This window comes from Crocuta crocuta, unplaced genomic scaffold (assembly GCF_008692635.1).
Source record: "Crocuta crocuta isolate KB4526 unplaced genomic scaffold, BGI_CrCroc_1.0 scaffold141, whole genome shotgun sequence".
Classification (NCBI taxonomy): Eukaryota; Metazoa; Chordata; class Mammalia; order Carnivora; family Hyaenidae; genus Crocuta; species Crocuta crocuta.
In genome coordinates this window covers 790,093-814,383 of record NW_027527951.1, presented here as the reverse complement: position 1 = coordinate 814,383, position 24,291 = coordinate 790,093, and positions in this window count along the sequence as shown.

The following is a 24,291-nucleotide window of genomic DNA, read 5'->3' as shown; positions in this document are numbered from 1 at the left end:
TTTCATGCACACATTTTGATTATTTCATAAGCCGCTGTGGAAAATGGAAGTATCAGCAAGTCATGCAGTTTCCTGGTAATGTGATGCTGTCATTACCTCAGTGGTCATGTGAAAAAGTTTAGCTGTACTGTCTTTGACAAATGTTCAGTGAGTCAAAACAGTGCATTTAAATGAAATGCAGATACGAATGAGCCATTACTGCAATCACAACTGTAGCTTCGAGATTATCTTATATGAATATATACACTTCCTCTCTAGCCTGACATTTGCAATACATAACTAGCTGTGCATTTGCTCTCTTGCCACTCACCCCGCCTCCTTTCTCTGCATCATCCTCCAGATTCAGGATGGAGGAAGGGGATGCGATCAGAGGCTGCATGCGGTAGTAATTGAAGATAGTCCTGATGATTTCATGCAATCAGAGAGGCACACTATTTGTTATGAAAATTAAGTAAAGAAACAAAGCAGATTTATAGATTGCTTTGCTCTGGTCAATACCTCTGCAGAAGATTAGCAAATCTACATGAACCAGCCCATCAAAGCACAAAGCAAAACAAAAACACGGAAAAACAAAACAAAAAAAATCCAACCACGTATATGCTGTTCCACATAAGAGACTCACTGAAAATTTTGTGTAACCTTCATCGTAACTTGTAGCACTCTGTGATTTTAAGTTTTAATGAAACTACAGGAAATGTCTTAAACTGAATGATTTCTATTCAGAGCACTTTGAGTGCTAATACCATGAACAGTATAGATGGCTCCAGCCATAACTGTCACACAGATAATATTCTTTTATGCCCCAAGACAGTAAGATGGTGCTGTAGATAACCAAGAGAAATAAGCTGCCACCATCACTAATCTGCAGCTTTGAAACACTATAGCTTTTGCATGGTTAAGAGAAGGTAAAATCACCTACCAGTGTAATGGAGAAGACATTTTAAAAGTGAACAGGACCTGGAAAAATTAAGGCTTTCATATTTGTTTGTAATCCACATGCACCATGGATCAAATCGTCCATATCCTATTTTACGTGTTTATGTATGACAATTGGAGATGCAAAATGAGCTGGGGCCTTTCCATTCCCCCAGGACACTTTTACTAATGTAGTGAAATGAAAATCTAAGCAGTATTTGGCCTTAGTGATCCCTTCAGAGGTTAACTTTGGAGATCTTAAGTGTGTTCTTATGGCTGGATTTGTAATGTATGTAGCAGATTAGAGTGTATTATGATATTCAGATGCACCATCCGAGCGGTATAAAAAAAAATTGCTGTCTGTATTTTTCTCACCTAACAAATGTTTCTTGAGGGCTTTTTACATGGATAGAATTGAATTTCACATTCCCATTGCATAATGTGACTTATCAACTACTTTCTGTATGTGTGAGCCTGGGGTTTGGTGAACACAAATCACAACCAAAGTTTGATGAACACCTTCTATAAAGCTAACATACTGGACCCATAAAAAGAGCATAATTAGTTTTATGTCTGGAAGTACATTTCGGAGTGACATACATCATTTCATATCACAATGGAACGCATGTTTACCGGCAAGGAAAATAGTATTCCTTCATACTTTTCATAAGGAAAAAATAAATATAAAGTCAAAATAAATTTTGAATACCAAAAGTATTTATTCTTCTTCATTTAAATGGTTGTTTTTCATAGTCAGTTCAAAAATCTCAAATCAGAAATTCTTCCGTTTGAGAAAGCAGGCTGACATTCCAGACTCACGGAAACAGAGACAAAAAGAATAAGCTAAATATCCTGAGAATTGGACCGTACAATAAAACTGTTTTCTTATTATTTGTTGTAAGACTGTGATGGCCTTCGAGGGGAAAAGACAAATTCTACTTGAAAATGTAGAGCAAGATACACAATTTTTTTAATCGAATACAAGAACTATCAATACTAATCTGTTAATTTGTGCCCCAAAATGCAATCATATTGTTGGGACAAAAACACAATGCATTCAGGAAGCTATTAAATGCACAGCAGTATTTGAAATCGAAGTCCAGTGACTTGTTGTTATAACATGCTGACATTATTGGTTCTTGTATATAGTTACATAATGATCTCTGAAGCCAGCTTTAAAAACTGTTCTATAAAACCAGTTAACAGATGTCAAAATCTGACTACAGAGTCAACTTTCTAAGATACTTGCCTTAAAGCTACATTTAAGAACCATTTTTCCCACTTAAGAAAAGCAGATTCCAAAACAAAATGTTGCAATATTTTCTCTCTCCAAAGGTACTCTGTGGTATGGTAGGCTCTTTCGCCTTTTATTTCCAGTTTATTATGGATGTCATCATCCAATGGTCATTGACCTAAAAAATATGCACCACTGAAATTATGTCGATGTCAGAAACACACACACACACACACACACACACACACACACATTATTTGCTATGGTTTTTCTCTGTCGGCATTTCTGACATAGCATATACTATTTATTCTGTGTAAAAATTCATATCTTATTATATAAAGCCTGTATCGTTTCAAATACACAAAAACAATATAATCAGAAATCACTTTATCCATCACTTTATCCATATCCATAATCATTCTTTTAAGGTCATATCTTGTAACATACGAGCACCTGCTGTGAACGTCATCTCACAATATAAAAGGATACAACAGTTATGGCGTTAGAGCATCCAGCAGTATTATGGACAAATATTTTGGATCATTCTTTTCTAACTTAGAGTTAATAGTGTGCCTTCAAATTACATAATCAGGAAGAATGAAATTATATTGAAAATAATTAAACATTCTCCTCTCCTTTCGAGTTTCTATATAAAGCAATTGAACATTAGTATACACACACAAAAAAAAATCATTTTCCATGCTTTTGCATATTTCTCAAATAAAGAAGATGGCATGTAGCAAATGGAATTGCTACAGTAAAACTGCTTTTTGTTCTGTGAAAGCCCTTGCTTTTGTAATTGTAAATGAAGCTGTTTCATCTGGTTTATATGCTGCTATTCCTTACTATTGCAGCTCAGGGCAATACAAATGATTAGTTGCCTGATTCCAGATTCATATGGGCTCAACTATGAGAACTAGACTCCAGCATTTAAATGACTGAACTGATGTGAGAACATAAACCATTCCAGACCATTTATACAAATGGAACTGGCCAGGCATTCTATCAAATCTCCTATTACAGGGAATAGCCCCGTATCAACTCCATGCACTTTTGTGGGTATTTTTTGTTGTTTTGTTTTGTTTTGTTTTTTTGCTCTCACAAAATATCACAAAATATTGGGCTGTGCTTTCTGTTCATTTTTATTTTGAAAAAGTTTCGATGTAAATATCCACCCACCACCAAAAAAAGGTATTTTCGGATCACAGTCTCAAGTGGTCAAAGCTTTGTGTTTCAGTCAGTTGCACTTCAGTGAAGAGATCTCTATAAGGAATGTTTTCCTCAAAGGAAACCATCCTTTCCTGTAAATTAAGTTTCTGAGGGGTTTCCCTGGAATACAAAAGTGTGGACTTCAAATGAGTTCAAAAGATAGAATTTGCATATAAAAATCAATCATTCTATTTTGGGCTGAACATCCAAATTACCTGCTTAAGCTTTCATATTTGTAATTTCATATTCCTAAAGAGTTTGAAATGTCAGTGAATACTGTCCAAATCCTCATTTCTACCTTTCACCAGAAGGTCTAAGATGTCAGTTTGAAAAATTGCAGGTACTGTACAAAGTTTTGCAAAAAATTTCAACACATAATTTAAGCAGCCTACTAAATTAGCACAATTGAAAATTAGACTTTACTACTATGGTTTACGAGCTTGAGATTCTACCTCTCTGAAGTTAATGGAATAGTAACCGAGCAATAATATCTGTGAAAAAGATGAGAAAAAAATAATGCTGAATTTTGTAAGCCACTCAGACATATCAGAGTCCCTTTCCTTCTCACAATAAACACAGTGCACAACATAAATAATGAGGAACAACCACGCAACAATAACTACATGGACAGAACTGATTTTATGAAGGTTTATAAGAAAAATTAAGAACTAGCCCTGATCTGATTTTACTAACTGAGATGACATAATCAACAATCCCATTTTTTTAAAAAGGCTTTTTTCTTTTTGTTTATTTATTTTTTTAGAGAGAGAGAGAGAAAGAGAGAGAGAAGAGGAGGGGCAGAGAGAGAGGGAGAGAGAGAATTCCGAGCAGGTTTCACACCCAGCACATAGCTCAATGTGGGGCTTGATCTCATGAATGTTGAAATCATGACCTGAGACCAAAATCAAGAGTCAGACGCTTAACCAACTGAGCCACCCAGGAGCCCTAAGACTTTTTTTTTTTAACAGCGTTTTACATTCACAGCAAAATTGAGGAATAGATACAGGGAGTTCTCACACACCCCCTGCCTCCACACCTGCCTCACCTCCGTTATTATCATCCGTCACTAGAGTGATACATTTGTTACAGTCAATGAACCTATGTTGGCCCATCATAAAGTCCATAGCTTAATTAGGGTTCACTCTTGGTGTTGTACATTCTATAGGTGTATGAGTAAATACATAATGACACGTATCCACTACGGTCTCGTATAGAGTAATTTCACTGGCCTACAATCCTAAATTTCTCAGATAATTGTTCTAATAATCATGTTTCACTTTGGCTGTGAAGTTCAGGCCTAACAATGTTATGTAACCTGCCTGTGGGTGTCAAACTAGAATGATAGGAAGCAAGGCTACTCCTTGAAGCTTTCCTTGGCACTCTGTCTAAATTTAGACGGTTTTCCTGTGCTTCCCTAGTGGCATCTACTTACCACTCTCACAGAAGGCATCACATTCAGAGTATCGGCGTGCCTGTCTAGGGCATAACTTACCATCCTCCCCAGCCTCTACCCCACTACCCAGACAAGAAAGTCATTAAAAGTAAAGTTTATGTTCCTTCTATCCACATCATGCAAATTGCAGTGGAGTCGACAGGAGGGCTCAATATGTGTTTGAATAAATCAATAAGAATTGTATTGAAAATTAAAAATTCACTGTGTGACATTATGCCTGTGTTGTTTCTAGCTATTGCTACAACCTGAAATCAGCTACATCTTTCTTAGTAATTTAGATACCTACTAAACTTGCGAAAATTGAATAAGAGTACAATTTTTATATTTAGGTTCCAAGTTATACCTCTTATATAAAAGTTTGTCAGCTTTATCTTCTATGTAATAAACATCTAAAAAATTGACTTAGAAAAGAGAAAGGCAACTAAGGTTGACTGAGTCCTTTCTGATTTTCGAAACACTGCACAGTAGATATTATGGGGTTATTTGGGGGGTTACTATTAAGGGGTAGTAGCCAGAGGTTCGGGAAAGGCTGAATCACCTCTCTTTGTAAGAGTTCTTAGTAGAGTAGTATAAAACTAATTTTTTTAAATAGGTAACTGAGAAAAAAAAATGATTTCAGTAAGAGTCACATGAGCTTTGAGAATGTAAACAAAGCTTGAATAAAACTTAAACTGATGCATGTGGTCCAGGCTCAAGCCCCGTATGAAGCTTCAAACATCTCTCTAAAAATAAACCTTGGGATCCACACACTAAGGTCTGCTTGCAAAGTCAGAGAGATCCCCAAAGAGCCCTGGGTCCATTTAAACCTCCATTTTCGAGGAAGCAGCAGAAACGAGGCTTCCTTTGGACCCCTGTCTTAACTAGTTGATTGTACCACCTCATTAGGGGTAGAAGACACAAATCCAAGAATCTGAGGTGGAAATGTGTAAAAGGGGGCATGAGAGTTTTTGTCTTAACACAGTGTCTCTAACCCGTGATATCTTTGGCTCATCCATGCTTGACAATCTGGCAAATAAAATAAAGCTCTTTTCTCTACAGGGTAGATATTATTATTATTATTATTTTATGGATGAATAGGGTGAAGTGTAGAGAAGTCAAGTTCCTTGCCAAAAGGTACAGAGGTAGGGAAGCTGGAATTTTTACCAGGTTTGCCAGTAAATCTGTGCTCTAATTTATACCTAACAAGAGATCTCTGGATGATGGCATTTGGTGCACAGGATCCACCCAGCTAACTAAACACTAAACTCCCCAGAACTGTCAGCAAATAACATGGCTGCTATTTTGCCATTAAGTTTTAAGGCAATCTGATATACAGCAATAGAGAGCTGAAATGCATGGGTTCTCTGAGAGTATTCTCATTTAATATTATAAACTTTAATAAGACATGCCCCACTTAATTTGTTATTGAAATCTATTCTAGACTCACAGTTGATCTGAGATCACTTGTACTAGTCTGGAGAGCTTCCCAGATAGTAATGTCTAAATAAAGTATCGTGACATTTTTTTCTCAATGAATCAAGATCATATTACATACCTTTGCCAGAGAAGTAAGGTTTGGCAGACATCGAGGCATACTCTACTGACACAACTTTCAACAAATATATAAACTAACAATCCTGTATCATTTATTTTTTTTTTAAAGTCAGTGTTTCCAAACTGGGACCCGATCACAATGATATTCTTGTTTTAAGAATATGATTTCTTTCTGGGTTTGATTTCTGGTTTTTAAATCTCAAAATGTAGACAAAGGTATAATAACTTGGTTTCTCTTTACTCTGCCAATGGACTTCCTTTCTTTTACCCAGGTACTTTAAAAACAATTGATCTGAATTCAAACATTATCTGGTATATGAATTTGGATCTTTCCAAAATCCTTTCACATAAATGACACTAGTAGCAAATACAAGTGTTATGGTTTGTCTGGGTGGTTGTTATTGCCATTGGCATGTCCTTGTGAAATATAATAGTTTTAGCCCAATTGGTGACAGAGACTTTATGAAATAGTCTTCCCCAACGTATAAGTGATGGAAATAAAGATTTAAATGTCTTGAGTAACCAAACATTTACAGGTTGGTCAATGGAAGTCATATTTGTGAATGTGAATTATGCTGAAAGTTAACATTATTAAAAGCGAGCAAGAACCATGCCTATTAATAATTCATTAGCATTCTTTCACCTTCCTTTAAAATAAGCTATTACCTGCATTGTGGGAAAGAAGATAATAGACTATAATTTATCACTTTTTCAGGAACTAGAAGTGGTCTTATATTTTAAGTCTCTGTTTTAATTATCCAGCCTGCTATTTTGATAACCAATATTATAACATCGGGAGGTTCAGAAGATACTGTGGGAGAGATATTTTGACATATTTAGTCTACATTTCTTGATTTCATAGTGAGATTGTAATGAGGAATTCCCATTTACTCGTGAGCTCAGCATTTGGATAATTGAATAATAAACCACAATCAATGAGGACCTTTAAAGATTGTCACTCTATGTTCGGATTGAACTTAAAAAAGGAAAAAAAATAGCTTGCAAACATTTTTGGCTCAGCCCCATTTGGTATTCAGAATGTAAATGAGATTTGTTATCAGGCAGGAAACCTGAAACTGATTTAACCTAGATATTAATCTTCATATTAAGGACATATTTACATTTCTTGCATAGCACAGTAGGTTAGCACTATGAAGGATCTGCATTTAATTTTTTTTAAATGGCTTAGCCCAGTTGATGCACAGTGCACATTTCTCATTTTAACTATTTTGTTTATTTCACAGATTCTTCTATTTTCCCATGGTCGTGTTAAGGCTTGCTGCAGAGAAAATCTGCTGCAAATAGAAGCCAAACCACAGTAAAATGACTCTGCCTAACCCTAAGAGTTCCAGCCATTTCCTTTTATATTTTATAATAAGATATGACAACTCAATTTAAAGAAAATACACAATAGTTGCTGACTACAGTGAAAAGTTTATATTAAAATAATGTGTTGCTGTGGGGAGGTGGATAATTGAGCATACAGTAGGTAATTTCTGGCAGGGCTCCTGAAATAAGCAAAAATAATATCTGTTAACAGAGGATAAATGTAGATAATGTTACTCTACTCCATAATTAGGATTTTTCAGATCTCTGTTTAAATGCTGATGCAAGAGAAAATTAAGAAGGCGGCTGCATTTAGTCATTAAAGTTGAGCTGATACACACTGTCTCAGTAAGACCTGACCTTTGATTGGGCCCCATTCCTACTGATGTGAGTCTCTCAGTTTTCTCCTGCATTTTAATGAGGACTGAGCAAACTTGAAAAATCCAAACAAAATCTGAGACTGTTAATTTCAAGAAGTGACTGGTGGGGATTTGAGACACTAAAGCTCTAGAAAGTTTCCCCTGCTTTCAAACAGAAACTTTGGCCATCTTGTCTTCCCTGCCATCTTATTTCATTCCAGGAAATAGACTCTTTGACATTGTCGAGGAAGAGAGGTGAGGTGACCAGGTATTAACTGTCTCAAAGAGATAGTTCTTAAGGAAATTCCAATGGACTACTCTTTTCTTTTCTTCAAGAGAATTTATTAAATCAACATAGGCACAATCTTCTTGAGTAGCTATGTTCACCAAAACAATAGTAACTTGAAAGTTGAAGTTAGTAGTAAGAATAAGAAAGCAGATATTTTTCCTCCAGGACCACTACAGAGTGATAGTATCTGTACACTGAATATAGACTTCCAAACAAAAATTTTAAAGCTAAATGTATTCCCAAAATTATAGACCAAATAACTTCCTTTCTTTCCACCCTGTGTCTGGAGGCGATTGTGAGGTGCTAACAATGGTCAACCTTCATCCATTACAGATTTTGCTTGGGAATAATTATAGGAATCTACACATGATTAATATGGATCACCACACTTCCTTGCTAAATAAAAAAGAATTGGGGACTTTGGGGTTATCATCACTTATTGTGCTCTGAATAATTTCTCTCACAATGTTTCCTTGTTACTTGGCCCAGCGAGGAGGTTTTTGCAAACATAAGTACGATGGATTAAAGTGAGGGAGAGAATAGGGTTAAGGAAGCAATTAGCCAGGTATTTCAAAATGTATTGGACTGAAAGTCTCTATTACCATTTATCAGTGCTTCTTTAGTTGGGACTTGGAGACAAGCCTCTAATCAAGCATTATTGTAAATGATAGACACTTGAATCTCTACAATCATAATCTTCTCCATAGGCTTGAAGCTGCCCATTGCATTGCGACTAAATCCCTTTTATCCATTTGATCAACTGTCCTGGTCTTTTACCTTAGGTCTTCTGGGATGAGTATTAGCTATTTTTCTCTGTTACTGGTCTATGCTTACATTTGGTTACTAACCTTAGATTTTTTTTTTCCTGTAAAGTTAATTACTACAGCTCTGCTTTTTTACTTGACCAGAGGGAACTCTTTGACCCCCACACTAAGTTAAATCTTTCTGTTATATAGTTCCATAGAACCTTATATCAAACTCATTCATTCTTTTATTTAATCATTCAATAAATACCTGTGGAGTAGCTATTCTGTTCTAGGTACAGCAGTTAACAAGGGACACAAAGAAATCCCAGGCTTCATGGAGCTCACATATTACAATTACATGCTATTTAATGCCTTCACATCTCCACTAAAATAGAGCTCTTTGATGGCAGGGATCGTAACTGCCTTTTTCACAAGTGTTTCCCCAGCACTTTGCAAAGCACTTGGGAAAAGATGTAATGAGTATTTATTGAATTATTAAATAAATAAATAAGAATTGCAATTTTGCAGAAGCATAGGTATTTTATCTGCTATGAACAAATTAACAGTGAAAAGTATCTTATTATGTGACCTAATGAAACCATTAGACCAAAAATATGCTAACACATAGGCACTGTAAATATGACCACAAGGCAACTTAGAAATAATTAATTTTCTAGGAAAATGTTTGGATTTGTTTCATACTCTGTCTCTTCAACCTATATTAAGACATAAAACATTTTCTAGCATTCAGTTTAAGATTACGTAGTACAATAATGCACATTTTTCGTGTGCATTGAGGAGATACCAGGAGTCCCACCCTAGAATTATAGCAGCAAAATATGTCACATAAAATTAAGGCACAGACTACCTGTCACCACAAGGTGACATGCATGCACACACCACACACATACACACACACACACACAAACACAATCTTTGCAAAATACTTTAAATGAACATTGAGTTGCAATATTTTTGTTGTTAATAGGGTATTTTAAAATATCTGAATTCTTTTGATACTGTTAATGAGAGCAGGGAGTTCATAAAGATGAGAAAGCTAAGGTTCAATGTCTGCATGAAGGTATGACGTATCTTCAATTGTCTTGTTTTTGTTTCCAGCTTTACGTGTAGCCAATATTAGGCTGCAGAGAAAGGAGGTAAATAGGGACATAAACTCTGCCCCTTTTTTTGCCATCTGTTTCAGCCCATGAGAAGGGTTAAGTAACAGAAAAAGTGCCATGAAATGATCACATGTGATTCTTTTAGTTTTAAACTATCAAACAAAGCCCTCAAAATAATTTTAGAAATGAAAGGAGATTATTTGCTCATTTAACAAAAAAATCTAGTAATAAGGCTGGTAACAGCCACCACTTATTCAGAGGCACACGTGTTATTACCAGAACACATTTGCAGCTTGAGATGCTGAGGGTTGGCCTCCTTCTCAGGTGCTGCACACAGCGGGAAGAAAGTAGCCCAGTTGCACGGCTCATTCTCATCCACCAATCTACATGCAACGATTTGTAGGGTATGATCATGGGTAGCAAATGTTTTTTAAAGTTTATTACAGAGTTCATATATCTGTCACATGAATATGTTTTCAACTTACCCCAATAAAAATGTACTGTTTATGCTGAAGAAACAAATGAAACACAAGTCCCATGAAGCCAAGGTCTGACTATGCATCACACAGAAACATGCACAGACCTAGGTTTCTCAGACAGTACTGTATGAATGGAGAGGGGGGGCTAGATGTAAGAGCTACTATTTTAAAAATAGCATACAAACAAACTGAAAACGCAGTTTGGGTATTTTGTAGCAAAAGGAGCCATTTAAATTCTTCTAGAATTTGTCTGGTATATCGTTTTTACTTTTTAGTCTTTTTTTATAGTGTCATCCACTGAAAACATTGTCTAAATTCCAACCCTAACCCTTAACTCAGTCTTTCCCTACTTTCCATTTCCTCTGTATTTTCTCAGTGATCTAAACCACTAATGTGACTTTGCATTGCATGTGACCTTGTATAATTTGTATCCAAACGACTCTCACAGTACTATATTTGGCTATGACTCCTCCTAAATTTCTTCTGTGTATTTTCTTTAGCCTTTTAAATATTTCATCTAGAATGTCCCACTGACTCTTCCTGTTTTACTCATCAAAAACTCAACTCATCAGTACCCCTAGCCAGTTCTTTTCCTTACCTCCTTTATGACAAATGATATTTTCTTTCTACCTTGCTAATTGAGCAAAGGTAGTTTACCAGATATTGACTGAACTTATCAGTTGTCTCCTTTCTGCCAATTCCACATGGGAACACCTACTTCCGCCCCAGGCCAGGACACCTCTCGTCAGCTCCTGGACAACCTTTGTTGTAAACCTTTGAGTTCTTGATTGCATGTCATGTGTCCTAACCAAACCCTTTGGGCCCTTTTACAAAATTAATTTCACTCACTAAATTATTGAAAATGCAACCCATTTCACCTGGATTCACAGATTAAAAAGCAAAGCACTATTTACTCAAATTACCACTGAAAATATATCAACCAGATGAAGGGAGTGGATGCAGAAAGAGAAATATTTCCAACATACTTGAAAACTCTGAAACATGAAAATACGATGAAGTGCAGTGGAAAGGCCTAGGTGCCAGTACGCTGTTAGGAGAGTCAACACCTGGAAGAAAAAACTGCTTTGTTTATAAAACTTGAAAACCTGGATTCTTCCCCACAACTTCTCTCTCTCTTCCCAGGAATCATTACAATAAATTCCTATCAATCTCTTTTCCATTACAGACTCCAGTTAATCACTGATCCTTCTTTTGGCTTTGTTTCCAAATGCTGTTAACATTGCCTGAGTCTGAAACACCAGTAGAGAAAAATTTAACTCAAGATAGTGTTAGTTCATTTTTAAAAGTATACAATCGATGGTCTCTTTTAAAATTCTCAGTCAGTACACAGTCGCAAGAAGAGCAACCAACAAGGCAGTTATTCATAGTTCAGCCTCTGGGTCTATCTGAATCCCAAAAATTGGTAGAACAATCTTGGGCAATTAACTGCTTTGTGACTCAATTTGCCCCTAAGGATAATAATAACACCTACCTAATTGCTTTCTTTTAACTGATTAAATGAGATAATATACTTAATATGCTTATATTGTTTAATAAGTAAATTATCAAGTACAAATAGAACAATTGTTTAATAAATATGAGCAATTAATTATGTAGTCCTTATTCTCTATCAGAAATATTCTTACCAGCTGAAGGGCTTCAACTTTGCTTGTGCATTTTGGTATTACCCATGTTGTGTGGTTGCAGTAAGCTGCTAACTATTTGTCCAGAAACTGATTTGGAGTCCTCAAATACCAATGATTACAAGGCGATTTTGAAGTTCTCCACTTCTCTTACCCCTCTTGATAAATTAGGTAGTAGAGAGAATTATACCTGTTCTGATTATGTTGCTAGCATGAGCGTTTGGGAAAAATTTTAACTATTGTGAAATATCTAAACAAGTGAGCATAAATGAACATATGGTTGAAGAATTGTATGAAATACTGAATACTTATGAAGCTGTGCCTGTCAAATCAGGAATTATGTTAGGCCCTAGTGAGGCAGAGATGAACCAGATCAAAGCCCTGCCTTCATGACACTTACTGTCTTTATGTTATACAAGTCAGACGCAAGAAATCAGCTGAGCCTGAAAGAATGAATGTTGTGCTAGAGAATGAAGAGAGAAAGGAAAAAGTACAATGTGAGGTATGTTTCCTAAGGCTGCCTCCTTACCCATTGCGCGTGGAAAAGTTCTTTTTTTTTCAAAGACGTTCACAGATTCAAAATAAATGTGACATGTTAGAATGTTCCAAGATTAAAAAGCTTCAGCTTTCATATTTACATCATTTTTTTTTAAAAAAAAGCAGGAATTCCCTTTCCACAAAGATCACATAGATCCATAATTTCCCAGAGAAACTGCCCGCCTATGTTACTAAACAAGTCAGGCGGAGTTTAAACACCTCTCTCCGTATCTTCTTTCCTCGAAGGACTCCAGTTGGTCACTATGTCAGTCAGACACTGCCACGACTTCAAACAGTTTTTCTCCTTTATTGAGAGGTCACCCACAGAGACCTGGGCAGGCTAAGGCAGAGTTCACCTTTGCCTTCTTCCTTGGCTGTGTCGTGTACCTGTGCAAATGGAATCCCCAGTTAGTGTGATCCCTGAGGCCAAGAAGTTCTATTAAAGTGCAGCAAGAATTGGTCAGCTATTTGCTCCTGGGAAAATCCTCCTGCTGTGACTAATAAGTATTTCAAAAGAAATAAATGAGCATGTCATTCATCCTATGATTACAGGATGAGCCGCAATAGAGTTGCTGGCCAGCAGACCCTTTATGTAACCCCCAGTTCCAGGCTCTTTCCCTAAATAGTGCAAATTGTCCTATGACAGGATTAAACCCTTTCCCAACCACTACCATGGCAAATCTGGTGGAGGATCACACTATACAGTGAGACCAAGGGAATTGTTGGATACAGTGAGGGGGAAGGAAAGGCGACATTTGTGCCACTTGAGTCAACAGGACAGTTAGTTTTACTAAAGTGTATTTTAATTACATAAAATATAAGTATAATTGAAATATTTAAGGGCAACACATGTAATGACCATTATTTTCAAAATATTAACTGCATACCAGAGGACCACTGTGCCAACTTCTCTATAAGATAGAATATATAATTACTGTTTACCACTACCACCACCACCACCAAACCTTCACCTTAATACTATCAGTTCAAAATACAGAAGAATATAAGAATGTAGAGCATTAATGTTTTTTTTAAATGTTTTATTTATTTCTGCGAGAGAGAGAGAGACAGGATGAGCAGGGGAGGGTCAGAGAGAGAGGGAGACGCAGGATCTGAAACAGGCTCCAGACTCTGAGCTAGCTGTCAGCACAGAGCCCGACGCAGGGCTCGAACCCACGAACCGTGAGATCATGACCTGAGCCAAAGTCGGACGCTTAACCGACTGAGCCACCCAGGCACCCCTAGAGCATTAATGTTTTATCTTCACCTATACATACCTTTGCCTTTCCATATTCTATCTTTTCTTCAAGGTCTAGGGTACCTGTGACATCATCTGTGAAGACTCAACTGGAAATGACTTCATTCTTTTTACCTTGTTCCACAGATCACATTTACCTTGGACTCTAGATATTTGCGAACTTATCTAAATTTCTCTTATGAATGGGAATGACGTCTCTGTAAGATTGTATCTATGTTTAATTGTTCTCGGTAAAACTCCCTTCCTCATGTTAGGTATTCAGTAAGTATACTTCAACAAATAAAGGAAAAGAGTAAGTTCAAGGATGGACAAACCATGTATCATTTTCACTTTATTTGTCTGTATGTTTTAAAATAAGCCCCATATTTTTTTTACTCTGTTTTATATTTATGGCTTTCTTTAATTCTTTTATCTATTTATATTTCATCAGTTTTTCCCTTACTGGAGCCAGAATGCCCATCATGCCAGAAGGAACGTATGGAAGTCAGGTTACACATAGCATGATGTTTACCCTGGAGTTTTTATAAACCCATCTCCTACTTGTTCATTGAGGCTCACTTGATTGTTCCCATTATTGGCCAACTATGCTGTACTCTAAGTCTCAAACTTATAATAGGACTTTCCTAGTCTCTCTTTGTACTGATGATTCCTTGTACCCATGTATATACTTTTCAGACTTCAGCCCCCTTAACTATGACATACCATAGTTCTAGACAANGCTTGATAAGACATCCTTGTCAATAGAAAGGAATTGAATATATATAAAACTTTATGATTTATGTTATTCTTGAAAAATGTAGAATAATGATTTCTATAATACTACATATTTCTCTAATTTATACTGGGACTACTTTCAGAAAAAAATACTATTAGAATAAGAGAGCATTATCACATGCCGAAAAGCAATTTACTTTTATGCTCTACATCTATGTTAATTCAATTACTCCAACTGATCTTTAAGATTAGCTTTGACTCTCAAGGTAAAAAGGAAAATTAAAATGGTTCATATAACTATGAGTAAAGGAAACCTATATTCCCTGTTAGATAAATTTCGTTCTATTTCTAAATTCTAATAGGATTATGAATCTTCATGTGAGGGACAGTGATAAACAACAATACTACAGATTTATAGACTATGCAAAAAAGTTTCTTCATTAAGATTTTTATGAACATAGAAGTCAATACTATTATGCCGATGCTTAGCTAAATGAAAACAATCTGTAATGAGCTAATAATTATAGACATTTCCAGGGCTCAAATTCATACAGATATAAATGGAAAATCTTTAAGAACGAATGATTAGTATGTCTTTTAATCACATCTATCATTGAAAAATCATGTCAACTCAAAATTGTTTATGTAGGAAAAATATTCTCCACACATGTGAGTGAAATAAAAGCATTTTCAGATGAATAAGTTGAGCTAAGTTTACTCTGCTGTTAAAACATGCTAAAGGAAGTTCTTCAAGCTAAAAAGAAATGTCAACAAATGGAGAGTCAGATCTACAGGAAAGAATAAAAGGTGCCAAAAATGAGAGATAGGTGTAAATATAAGAAAATTTTCCTTTTTGTTTTTTTGATCTTTAAATGTTATTTGAATATTTCATATTTTAATGTTTATTTTTGAGAGAGAAAGAGAGAGACAGAATGCAAGCAGGGGAGGGGCAGAGAGAAAGGGAGACAAAGAATCTGAAGCCGGCTCCAGTCTCTTAGCTGTCAGCACAGAGCCTGACGTGAGGCTCAAACTCTCAAACTGTGAGATCATGACCTGAGTGAAATGGGATACTTTACAAACTGAGCCACGCAGGCACTTCTGTTATTTAAATATTTAAAACAAGAATGATAATATTGTATTGTGAGGCTTATAATGCATGTATTTATAAATTATGTGACAAAAGTACAGAAAGGATAAAGCTAAGTCTAATTATATTCTTAAGGGTTTTATAATTTATATAAAGAGTAATTATTAACTCTAGTTAGACTGTAACATGTTAAGATTTTATATTGCAATCTCTAAAATGAAACAAAGAACCAATAAGCCAAAATACTAAAAAATAGTCAGTTGATACAAAAAGAGTGCAGGAAAGATAAGAAGAAATAATTAAGATAGATTAGTGATAGTGATATCATAAGATAGTGATAAATAAATAGCAAGATGATAGATATAGGTAAAATCATATTAATAATTACCTTAAATAAAAATGGACTTCATACTTAAATTAAAGGAGGAATATAGTCTGACTAGGTATAAAAAATTTGCTTAGATTGGGTCCACTTATAAAGACACAAATAGGTTAATAAGAAAAGAAAGGCAAAAAGCATATCATACAAATAAGCATAGAACAGCTGATATGACTACATTAGTATTCGATAAGTTAGACTGAGAACAAGGGGGTGTTACCATAAAAAAAGAGTTACTATTCATAAAAGTAAATGGGCAATTCATTAGAAAGATATAAAAATTGTATATGCCAAACATATGAACCAAAGACTGACATATCTAAAGTAAGATTAGACAAATCAAAAACCATAGTTGAAATTGTTAACACCTACTATTATAGATGATATAATAAGTTGACAAAAATCAGTGAAAATTTAAATTTGAACATGATCAACCATGGTTAACATAAAATTTATACAATATTACCACAAAAACCTGTATTCTGCACCTTGTTTTCAAATGCAAATGGGATATTTGTTCAAATAAATGTTATCTTAGGGCATATAATAATCTTCAATAAGTTCTGAAAAGTTTGAACTCTACTTTGCAGAGTATTTTCTTTGGCCACAATGAAGTTGACCACAATATCAATATCAATAAGATGCAAGAAAACCTCCAAATATTTAAAAATTGAACAGCAAACTTTAAAGGAATATATGTTCACAAAGAAAAGAAACATGGGAAAATATTTTTACCAAATGTTAGTAAAAAAATGTTGAAATATTTGAGATGCATTTAAAGCAGGTCATAGAGGGAAGTTTATAGGGCTAGAACTAAAGTCAATGATATATGCAGCAATAAGAAGAAATCTTACACTGAGCCAAAAAAGCCAGAAACAACAGAATGTACACTTTGTTATTACTTACAGGAAGTTCAAAACTAGTAGAACTGAAACACATAGTTGACGATAAGATGATGGTAAAGAGTGAAAGAGGGCATGAAGGAATTTCTAGGCCCAAGAAAAATGTTCTAGACCTTAATGAAGGTCTTTGTTATTTGGTTTTATATTATTTGTGAAAGTTTATGGACTTGTGTTCTTTAAATCTGAGCACTTAACTGTAAATTTTACATATATACGTATACACAAACATACCTACATACATACTTACAGAAAGGCAAACAGGCAAGATAAAAACAAACCCTGAATCCAAAAATAAATATCACACTCTTCCAACTGACACATAATATTTGTACCTAAATTCAAAATTCTCCATTTATAGTCAAATAGTCTTAGTTGAATTTTAATTTGAATTCTTTAGCCTTCCGCTAATTTCAGTGATTTCAAAGTGGCAAAGGGAAAATGGGTTTTATTTGTTTGTTTGTTTTTTCAGCTATTGATACAACTACAGCCTACCTATTAAAAAGTATTTTCACAGTAACTTTTTTCAGTAGTTTAGTAATGATAAAACAGCTTCATTTTTTCACCTTTCAGTTAATTAATTTTAAATAGTTTTGTATGGTGGCATGTTTACCACATTGACCACATTTCTGTTAAAATACAAAACAGAAAATAGGCTCAAAATGGAGTCACTGATGCTAAGCCCCACATGAGCAAACCAAGATGTAATTTCTAACCTAATGTCAGTTTCAGCCTCTCCTAGCAATACGACTTTTAACCAGTCATCTGGAATTACCTGATTAGCACTAGCAAGATAATCTGCATGATAGACTGGTGCCTTTACCACAATCTTCTCTGAAACAACTCAAACTCACTCTGATAGAAAACATCTTCCCTTCTGTCTATGAGAGCCTTCTATTTTGTATAGCACCTTGCAGCTCCTTTCCATTTGCTGGATGGGATGCTGCTTGATTCATGATTCATTGAATAAAGCCAATTAGATCTTCAAATTTACTCCGTTAAATTTTGTTGTTTAACGCTCCCAAATAATGGCATAACTGGTCTGCAGAAAATGATTATGCAGTTTTGTCCATTTGAATACTGGAGAATGTCAGCCAAAAACAATTATTTGATTTTTGGCCTACATGATGTTGAACAGTTCATTAGGGCAGTAATTTAAAGAGCAATTTCTGTAGTTTTCTGGAACCCATTCAGAATTCAACAATATGCTAATATCAGCTAAAAGAAGATGCCTATATTACTAATTACTATAGTATGCATATACACAGCATATTTAAAAGGTAAATCACCATTTTGATCTGGAACATAAAACACTAACATGATTGGTTTATACCACTTGGAATATAAACTCTTCTGTCAACATACTTAAATTAAGGAAACGTTGCCTTCATTCTTCTATATTTTCTTTCTTCCTGGTTATGAGTTAACTGCAACATTTACATATTGAATAAGAAAACAATGCCTTGACATTTTATTGTTCAACGAAAACAACACTGATAAAAATAAGAGAAGAAATGAATGAGATTAGTCTTTTTTTTTTAAACTGTTTGTGAAACAACCATGCAAAATAAGCTAGGGTTCAAATAAAGCAGGGACTGAGGAGGCTTCAATTTTAGTAAGATCACAATGCTTTTAACAGCATACTCCTTCCTATCACACAGTAACAATAACTACCTCTGGATATTTTCAAGTATACATTATGTGTTTACATCTTAGAGTGTCTCTCATTTTCCAAGTAAAGTAGTAATCTTGGGCTTGACCCTGCAGCCTTTACTCTACAAACATTCCCCACAACCCCTTAATGACTTCAATAAGAGCTATAGAATTAGGTCCCACAAGGAATATTTCCATTATTGCGCCAACCACGGGAAGATGTTAGTTATGAAGCTGAATGAGGTGTGTGTAAAACCACAGGCTGATTGTAGGTGCTCCCCATATCAAAAGTTGCATATTTTAAGATTATTTTGACCCATAAATCTAACTTTCACTTATAAACATAGCAGAAGTAGGCACATACTGAATATCTAGCAAGCGACTAAGCTGTAGCACATAGAAACTTCAATTCAGTCCAAAGCATTTAATCACTAGTGGATTTGAATGAGCGAAGAAGACAAAAATCTGCATGTTCAATCTCAAACAAGATATACTGGTACCACTCCAAAACCAGCCTTTATACTATTTTTAAATGGCCAAGTTTGATCGTACTTAGATATGTTTCCTCCTTGGCTGAAAGATTTTGTAAAAACTCATGCCACTCATTTATTCACTTAACCCACTTGAATTTTTTTTTTTTTTTAGTTTCTTTCTTATGGCAGTATCTGTTCCAGGAGCTATGAATATAGTGACGAATAGGATAAGCAATGTCCCTGTCCTCATGGGATTTTGATTCTAGTAGGAGGGTTGGGCCAAAGCCATAAATACATAGTATCAATTCAGGGATCCTTCCCTTGTGTTCCATAAGGTGGTATTTGTGGCAAGATATGAATGAAGTACAGAAGAAAGCAAAGGAGGATCTGAAAGTAAAGCATTCCGGGAAGAGAAAGAAAACAGTGCAAATATCTTGAGATGAGCAAGTTTTGTGTAATAAAGAAGTGAGGACACATAGTGGCCAGATGGAATGCACAAAGAAGAGACTGGTAAAAGATGTGGCCAAAGACGGAGCCAGTGAACACACCATGAGTGGATTTGCAGGTTATACTAAAGGTTATGAGACTCTTTTTAAATAATATGCAAGGTGATCAGAGGATGTTAAGCAGGGGAGTTGATGACTTGATCATTCTGAGCTGCTGCGTAAAGAAATGACTCTATGGGCCAAGAGTGAAAGGGGAAATGCCAATTAAAACTCTGTCAGTGCAGAAAATTAAACATAATTCTAGCTGTTTTAAGCATGAAGGAATCCAATGCAGGGAAGTCAGAGCTTACAAATTCCTTGGAGTGATTAGAGTACTGAGCTATAGCCTCGCTTCTGCAATTTAGGAGTCAGAAAGCCAGAATCAAGATGTCATTTCTCATCATTCATCATGCCACACCCTCCTCTCAGTACCCAGAAAGCTAGAGAAGGGATCCTAGAATGCCGCCACAGGAAAAACATCAACTTCCATAAATGTGGCGGTGAGTAAGGAAAAATAAAGTCAAAGGTGGAGGAAGATCGCTTGCACCTTACTTTTGCTGTTACAATTTTGAGCAAGCAGATCTAATTGTGAATAAAGCCCATGAAAGAATTCTTCATTTCTGTTAAATTGACTTATACCTAACATTTCCCTTTGAATCTTTCTCAGGGTTCTCATCTCTCTGCTTATATCACTCACCTGTTCTTGTATGCAGTCTACTTTCTCCATCAGAACACTTTGCATGTTAACCATCATTGTTTTAAATTCCTGGTCTGCTAACTCAGTATTTCTGACTAAGTCTGGTTCTGATGCTTGCTCTGTATCTGTTCAGATTATGCTCTTTGCCCTTGGTAGGCTTTGTAATATTTCCTTGAGTACCAGACATTGTGTATTAAGTCAAAGGAACTGCTATAAATAGGTCTTTAGAAATGTGGTGATGGTGTGTGAGTGGAAAGGAAGTGATCTACAGTTCTACGATTAGGTTTCAATCTTTTAATGAGCTTATGCAGCTAAATAATGGAGTAAGAATTAGACAGTAGGTCTTTTGACACCAAAGGCAACTACATTAATCTCTCTTTCTTCTCTAATCTGACATGTGAATGGTAGTAGATGTAGGTGAGGTAGAAATATTAGAGGAGAGAGATATTTGGAATTAGATTGCCTTTATATAGTCCCTTCTTAAACTACCTTTATCTGAACTTAGCATGTTCAACCACTTTCATACAATGGAAAAATATATATAAAATAAAATATATAATGGAAAAGTAATTTCTATCATGAGAAATTTTGGTAAGAGATTTTTGAAAAAGAGAGCCAAATGTTGATGAAAGTCCAGTAAAAAAGGAGACTAAAGACTGACCATCAGAATTAATGTACTGGAAAATTTTCTTGATAGCTATAGCAGTTCTTGAAATTTGCTGGTCAATGTGATTCTCAAGTGATTTTGCATTTGGCAGCATCAGTGCTTGAAAGCTGGACAAATGAACCTCAAGTAGCTGTTATAACACTCGGTGTTATAATCTCAAAGAAATAAACTTAATGAATTAAGATACTATATTAGGATAATGAATTGCTGCTTTAGAAAAGTACCTGGATACTCGGGAAGATTCTGTGTTTGTGATATCAAGAGCTGAGAGAAAATGTTGAAGGGAAGAGCTGAGTGTCTAGTCTTTATTCTGGTCACTCAGCCTAAGAGTGTTTTCTCCATCTCCATATAAAACTATGTTTCTGCTATTTCCCTTCAAAGCCCAGAGAGCTGAGGCTAAACCAAAACAACTACAATGATGCTTGATACAGTAATAACAACCTATGTGGGTGACTGCACAATCACATTTACTTGAACTGTGCACAATCAATTGTAGAAGTACAAAAAATAATAAGTTTTGTAACATAACATACTTGATAGAATTGGCAGCTATTTAAGGGACATATTTTATGACGTTTATCATTTTCTAGTTATTTTGATGAAATACATAAACTTTTATCTGTGTTAACTTCTCTTTACCATTTATAAAAATCAGAAATATTTTATTTATAATTTCAAATAATCTATTTGATAAAATTTAGATTTTGAAAAACCTATGCCTCTCAAGTAATTTTGATATGTATTCATTTACTTACGTATTCAATACATATTTATGGAGCACCTGTTATGTGTCAGATACTATACGTTGTATGGATACAATGGTAGAAAGATATAGTCTTGTAAATTAAAACCTGTATTCCAGGTGGCGTGTGGTTGGAATTTTTTGAGATGTAGAATTTTGGGGGGGAATATCCAGTATATTTGTACAAGTCACTGATTATAAAATTGGACATTAGATCTAAGTGAGAATAAAAGGAAGACATATGGGTTAATGAGGGCTAATAAAAAGTGGTAAGATAAATTGCTTGTAGGATCCACTGAAATCAAAGACTGATTTGAGTGCAAGAATAGAAGAGAATTGGCTGAAAAAAAAATAGGTGGTGCTCAAAGATTGAAATCTTCGTAAAAGAAAAAGAATGAAGAGATAGAAGAGGAGGATCTTTTCCAGGATCACATAGACTTGGGGCCCCTCTTCTCCCTTGATATTTGAAGGTCAGGGTCAATTTATTCTTCAGTGTCATCTGACATACACTGGGGCTACCAGTCAATCGGGCCTATTTTCATTCATCTTCACTTCAGTGATGATGGTTCAAATTATTTTTCTCAGGAAAACCTCAAAGACCATTAAATCCCATTAGATCAGGGGATGTAAATGGATATTTACATAGAAGTGTTACGTTTCTTTGCTCTTTTGGGCTCCAACTCCTGTACAGCTAAGTAACTCTACAACTGTTGGAGTATAAGTCCCCAACACTGACACCAAGTGGCAATGTGCGTACCATGTAATATGGGTTTGGTAAATGTTTATTGACTGTTGGTTCTTGACTGACTCATGATATAATCACATGAAACCAGAAACAGTGTAAATTCTTACATGTTTGTGAGTGGAACCAATCTTTTCCTTCAGGAGACCTGGGGAAGAACAGGAGAGGAAGAATGAGGTGCTAGGAGTGACATTCCATTATCAAAGCTGGAGTTGGGGGAGGGGGCAAATTTCTGCAATTAGCTGCCTGTCTCTTCTTGGGACTACAGGAAGATGCAAAGAAGGTGAGAATGGTAGCCACCTCTTTTCAGGGTGATTTCAATGCTTTTCAGTATAGCTCCAAGATCTAAATGAAGTCATAAACAAATGATATTTGAAGGTATTTCTGTAAATGTCCATAAATAAGGTATGTGAAGAACTGTCACCAAAAAAAAATCTAAAGATTTTAATATTTTATGCACTCACTTTTTTTACTGTTAGTGTAGTTTTCTTTGTGGAGGGGAGAGTTCTGGTGATAAAGGAGTTGGTGACAAGAAAACTATTTCTTTATTGGTAAGAATAGAATAGTAGAAACCTTTGTATTTATAGGTGGGATGAATGCAAATTTTTTGAAGCAAATGGAGTTTTTATTACCTTAATACTTTGTTTCCTTTAAATGTATCTGTGTTGTATCTAAGAGCAGACATAAGCATTAAACACAAATTTTTCATCTGTGGTAGAAGTGAATTTATATTGAATATAGAAGTGAATTCTTGTGCAGCATGAGATTATCTACCTGTAAATTAAGCAGGAAGTTTTAAAGAGCCACATGGGCAGTTCTCATTCAAATCCTCCTCTTGGAGTACTTGATGAAGGAAAGGAGTGAAAAGAAATCACCTAAGCCTAGAAATGCTTAAGTGCATTCAAATTTTGTGTTTAAAAGCAGATTTCCAAAGCTTTGGAATCTAGGAATTTGAAAAGGCAAATGCAATATATCTTATCATAAACTGTATGAAAATATAAAATGAGTGTTAACCTAAAATATAGCCCACATTCCTCAATGGACTAGGAGTCAATTTGTGCGAGCATAAACTCTAAGAGTCTTTTTTATTAAAAAGTGCAAATATTTCCATTATTCAAGAAGCACGGGTAGCTAGTTCAAATATACTGTTAAAAAGATCTTTACATGATAAATATATGATTTCTTAGACTAAAAGGGAAATGAACAATTACAAGAAATTTAGTAATGCATATGAAGAAAAACAACAGTTTATAGTAAGATCTAAAATATTTTATTCTTCTGATACCCTTCAGAAAAATGAGGCCATTGAACCTAATTGTCACCAAGAGAGGTAGAAGAAACCAAGGGTTGTGATTTTAGTAAATCTGGGCATGGGATTCAAGGGAGGTGTCTGCCATCTTTTGTCATTCACGTTGACTCCAGAAATAATCCCTCACCTTTTCAAAGGCTATTTAAGTGGAGATGTGGGTGACAGAGATAAAGGAGATTAAGAATGTAAGAAATGTATAGAATGTAAGAAATGTATAGAATTGTCACATCATTATATTGTTATACCTGAAACTAATAAAACACTCTGTGTTAATTATACTTCAATTTTTTAAAAAAGCTATTTACGTACGTGTCAATCTCCCTCATGTGATTCCTTTAAACA